Genomic DNA, 5,208 nt, shown 5'->3' on the forward strand with positions numbered 1-5,208 from the left:
GACAGGGAGGAGGATGAGCCTCCAGCACGAAGCAGGAGGTGGCATTGACGCACGCGTGCGTCCAGCACGTAGCTGCTTCGGTCGGCGGGGTTGAAGATGACTGGCAGAGGGCAGTGGGCTGGGCCTCTGCTGGGCTGCGGTGGGGCGCCAGGTAAGTCCTTCTCTGTTTTATTTTCTGTTTTTCTATTTTTCTGTAATCTTTAGAGCTTTATTAAAAATACCTAGACATTCTCCAAAATCATGAAACTGCTCATGCCTGCTGTTTGAGATATATCCAACAGTAAACATTTCAGTTTATGATTATTTGGACATTTAAAATTTAAAATAAAACAGACGCTAGCCAACTCGCTCCTAGGAGGCTCCCTCGATTTCCTGCTTCGTCGGTCGTTGGATGGTGGTTAAAATAGCCTTCTGCATGATCTGGAACGTTAGATGATCGCGCTGCTCGTTTTCACCGCGTGGTAACCTCGCATTGGCCAATGACGCGTGGGCTCATGCGATGTGCTGGTTAGCTGGTGAACCGCTTCGTGGTGTGTGCGCACCCTGTCCCTGCACGCCGCGTGCACGTCGCGCCATTTGCGGGAGATCGTGCGAGAGCCACACCCATTGGTCACCGCCCCGCACAAACCCTACCCTTTCCAGCGCTCCCAGATCGATGGAGCCGCCTCCCTTCTCCCTCTCTTCCTCCCCCAACGCGCCGGCCGCCGCCACCTGCCATACCGCGTCCCCGCTGCGGCCATGGCCTCTTCAAGAGGCACGCCCCTCCATGGTCAGAAGCAGCAGACCAGGATCCGGATGAGGAAGAGGAGATCCGGGCGCCCCAACGGTGGATCGATCGATACCCGGATGAGGAAGAGGAGATCCAGGCGCCCCAATGGTGGATCGATCGATGCGAGGTGACGACGAGCTCCTCCGGACGTGGGGGAGCAGTGAGGCTGGAGATCCAGTCGGCACATGCCCCACGGGGTTGGGGAGACGCCGACAATAGGGGCAAGGTGCATCAGGGTCGAAGCTGCAGCGCTCCGGTCCCCAAGCCGCCTCCAGGCTCGCTTCCTCCTCCATCCTCCCGCATCTCACCCATCTCGACGGATACGAGGCGTGCGGGCACGGAGGCGAGGTTCTCCGGCGGCGGCAGGAACCTCCAGGCAGAGAGCGACCCCATGGACCCGTCCCTGCAGGAGAGAAGGAAGGAGAGGAGACAGGCCATGGAGATGGGATGAGAACGTCCATGGCCAGCCAATCGAGCCCCACCTCCGGTGCGCGACCCCAGGAAGGATTTTGCGCTGCCGTCTTCTTTCGCCGGTCCGTGCCCTGGAAGAGCGACACCAGCCAGGTAGGCCTCTCCCTCCTCTCCATACTCCACATGAGGTGTGCAGGTTACCACCGTGACATATCGTCTCTGCTCTCGCAGTTCTGCCTTACTTGCAGCGTGTGTGATGTGTGCATGCTTACTGATGTGTGGCAATCTCTTAATTATAAGTCCCAATTTATGCACTTTCTAGAAGGATGATGGTGAGGAGGGGCTACCTTTTCCTCGGAGAGGACCCTAACTGAACTTTGTATCGAAGCTTTGTGTGTGTGTTTCTCCTTAATCTGCGTGTAAATTCAGAGTTCTAATCACCATTCTTGTGCTTGCTGGTTTCAGGCATTGTATGGGAATGAAGCAAAAAGTCTGCCTTCCATTGGCGTGTGAGTACTTGCACTTGGACCTTTTTGTGACCAGTACTAACTAATCTAATGATCTGATCCTTGCAATCTAAGGAAAAAATAAATGTAAGTCATTTCCGATCTGAAGATCTGGGTACCAACTATTTCTGTTTGTGTCTATAAGCTTTTGATTTTCTGTCAGGTCTATTTTTTATTTGCAATGTTGAACCCTCTTTTCATTTCTTGTGAATATTTTTTTTGTTTGATCAGTACTGCACCTGGTTATCTACAGAGGAAGGCAAGGATAACTAGATTAAACATTTCACAAGACCCTCCCAATTACAGGCACAAACTCCTTTCAAGATATTACAAGTGTGGTTGATTACGGGAGATTGTCAGATGAAAAGAAGGTATATCCTTTATATTTATCTAGATGTTTAATTAGCTGCACAGCCATACGTGATTCTATAAGGAAACTATTTATCCTGGTGATCTTGATATCCAGTCATGTATTACAGTATTAGTATAGGCTGTAATTTTTGGCTAGGAATCTATATATATAGAACCTAAACTGAAGACTCAATATAGCACATATACTAGGCCAGTTATCCTAAGAATATTAATCCACCTGGACTTTTAACTTGACTTCCAAAGAAGTTCTTAACGATCAAGCATTTTTGAGTTTTTAGTAAATTGAAATAATGTTGCACTTTGACAATACTATTCTGATTTTGCAAGTTAATAGAAATCCTTCAGTTTCATACCACTTTTTTAATCGCACATTTGGATGAGTATTAGTATAGGCTGTAATTTTTGGCTAGGAATCTATATATACAGAACCTAAACTGAAGACTCAATATAGCACATATACTTGGCCAGTTATCCTAAGAATATTAATCCACCTGGACTTTTAACTTGACTTCCAAAGAAGTTCTTAACGATCAAGCATTTTTGAGTTTTTAGTAAATTGAAATAATGTTGCACTTTGACAATACTATTCTGATTTTGCAAGTTAATAGAAATCCTTCAATTTCATACCACTTTTTTAATCGCACATTTGGATGATTGCGACATTATCTCTTCTCGGAATTCCGCTTGCATGTTTCCAGTTGAGACAATAACTGAGTTTGATAAGTAACCACTATATTATTTTCTATGTGTACATTACGAGCCCGAGACTTCCATCACAACAAACTATATGTATCCAGGTAGTGTCCAATATGTACACACAGGCTCCTCTCACAGGCCGACTAAGCTGATTGTAACTGAATGTGTGTGTGTGGCCGTGAAGTAGACTTTATCTTGGTCTGAGTATCAGTTCCCTTCAATGGTACAATTTTGGATACTATTTTCTTCTAGATGTATAGGTTTCTGCTGGTCCCATTGGCTGCTACATTTTAGTGATACGATAGCTCAATGTCATGCTCACCTATTGTTCTGTAAAAATGAAAAATCGACTTGACTGTATTTTGTACCTGTTTTAGTAATTACATGATGTGATTATTTTCATTCTAGATATGGAAATATTCTAAGGATTAAGCTTTTTGAGATGTTAAGGTGTCTGATGATTAATTAGCCTTTGTAAGATTTATGCACTCATGTCATACAACCTAGATAATTCTCCTTGGATCTCCATAATTTCTAACTGAATATAGATGTATACTGACAGTAAATCCCGTTTTAGTAATTAGTTGGATATAATTGATAATTCTTTGACATGTTTTTATGAAATGTCTGCTTAAATCAGCGTTAGATGCTCCCATAATCGATTACTTTTTGGATATGAATTATTACTATAAGAAGTATATTGGTTCTCCGGTGTTTTCAGTTCTTACAATAAACAAATTATATTGTTTTCCACTAATCATTTCTCATGTAGTTTTACTCTGCAGTATGTATCTTTTGCTTCATAACTCATCTGTTCACAAGATTGATGCCTAGAAATTTCAGCCTTCCGTGCTAAATGTCGTCTGCTCATTTGTAACGGCATAGAGATAGGAACGAGCAATTCATCTTAAGTTTGAGAAAGTGGCGGACAAAAGAGAACTGGACTATTGTTGCTGAGCGCTAGCTCTGGCCGCATGATCATCTATATATATAGTTTTCAACAGTAAATGTATCCTGATTGGTATAGCACAAATGGAAATCTTACTTTCTTCTAAACTCTTAATTTCAAGATGAACTGGAGAGGGGAATTTGTACTAAGTTTGGAATCTATCACAGTAAGTGTGTATTTGCGGTATTGATGTACAGTTATTAAGAAAGTTACATTTTTTCAGCTATTGTGCTACTGAGAAGGAAGCATGGCTGAGAATTGCTCTGGCTGGAGTTGAATGTCTTTGTGACTGAATACTAGAGACGCTGACTTGCAGCCACTCTTTACAGTCCTACCACCTAGCTTTTATCTCTCACCTTCCGTTATTTTCATGTTAACACTGCCATTGGGGCAAATCTATATTGCTTATTGATGGGTCTAGCTATAGGTAGAATTCCATGTTTCCTACACTGTATTATACCCATTACTATTTGAATGTTGATTCTGACAATCTTAAGACATCCACCATAGTCGTGGCAACTCGAAAAACGTAAGCTGGAGAAATATCAAAATCACACGAAACCTCCCCTTAGCTAATACAATAAGGGATCGATTGAGGCTCTCTGTTAACAGCGCTTTGGTAAAAGTAAGCGTGTGGACGATGTTATAGTGAGCTACCATCACTTCTCATTACTGACTGTAATCAATATATATGTGTTTATGCCATAAAAGATGGATATTTGTCGAAGCCATTGTCGTGACATGTAATTACTTGCAGATCAACTATATAGTTTTGTTCGGATTGTAAAGTGGAAACGATAAAACCCTACAACTCATGTGTGATTGTCATTTGATTATTTACTTCCTCAAGTAGTATGGATATGGTGCTGCCAGGATATTAAGTATATTCATGAAGTTGTATAAACCACGTTCTACGATTCACTTCTGTTATGCATATTTACTTTCCAGTTTTAGGACTGAAATCCATCCATTGTAATGAATTTGGTTGTATGGGCATTACCTATTTGACTTAGGCTTGCTTCATCACATATAGACTGCTTTTCTTTTCCCCACTGCTTGTATGGCCTAAAACTATCATGTATATGAGGCAAGTTATTAGCAATGTTTCACATTTTCTTACTTGCAATACTATGCTTTCCTATTCAGGTGTTCCAAGACCCAAATCATCGGAAAAACAACACATATAACACTTTTTCCTTTTGAACTTTAGTTACCCTTATACAAGCCCCCGTTTATTTTGTTTATATAGTGGTTAGAATAGTAACCATATGTGCTTGCTCAACACTGATAAATGGAATATTTTCAAAGCACGTATGGTGTGTTCGCAATTTGGCGCAATGGGAGATTACTGAAAAATACTCATTTTTTCAACATGACATGGTCTTGAAATGGGATTCTACTACCAAATTAAAATGTGTAGGTATATCTCATTGTAGATGACAAGTCTCTATTTTTATTAAAGGGGATTAAATTTGTTATCATATATGCTTGTCCGCTACTAAAAC

At 41.9% G+C, this 5,208-nt stretch overlaps 1 long non-coding RNA gene across 2 annotated transcripts; it reads left to right on the forward strand.

Annotated features, from left to right (window-relative positions):
* Positions 1-316: 316 nt before the first annotated feature.
* LOC123155704 (uncharacterized) lies at positions 317-4,193 on the forward strand. Of its 2 annotated transcripts, none has more exons than XR_006477580.1 (3): positions 317-1,333; positions 1,412-1,773; positions 1,918-4,193. It is a non-coding gene; the product is annotated as an uncharacterized lncRNA (long non-coding RNA). The 2 variants fall into 2 exon arrangements; XR_006477579.1 differs by having other exon boundaries at positions 480-1,333; positions 1,646-1,773.
* The last annotated feature ends 1,015 nt before the right edge of the window (positions 4,194-5,208 follow it).

The sequence above is a fragment of the Triticum aestivum genome, chromosome 7B (genome assembly GCF_018294505.1).
Source record: "Triticum aestivum cultivar Chinese Spring chromosome 7B, IWGSC CS RefSeq v2.1, whole genome shotgun sequence".
Classification (NCBI taxonomy): domain Eukaryota; kingdom Viridiplantae; phylum Streptophyta; class Magnoliopsida; order Poales; family Poaceae; genus Triticum; species Triticum aestivum.